Here is a 261-nt window from a genome sequence, read left to right on the forward strand (position 1 = left end):
GCCGGGCTGAGGCGTGTGGGTGTCCGTGGCGTGCCGAGCCCCGTGCCGAGCCGGCACTTAACGCCTGCCCTATCTGACTTTTCTTTCTCTTTTGTGTTTTGTGTTTTTCTTTTTTCTTTCCTCCTTTCTAGATAAAGAAGAGGGTGGACCGTTCGCAGGGATGTCGGTGAAGCGAGCGGGCTGCCTCCGCACCTCTGCCCAGCGTAGGGCCAGAGGCTGAGGGGGAGCTGGCAGGGTGTCCCCTCCAGCCCCCGCTCGGCC

The sequence above is a fragment of the Cariama cristata genome, unplaced genomic scaffold, assembly GCF_000690535.1.
Source record: "Cariama cristata isolate BGI_N322 unplaced genomic scaffold, ASM69053v1 scaffold8554, whole genome shotgun sequence".
In the NCBI taxonomy this organism is placed as follows: domain Eukaryota; kingdom Metazoa; phylum Chordata; class Aves; order Cariamiformes; family Cariamidae; genus Cariama; species Cariama cristata.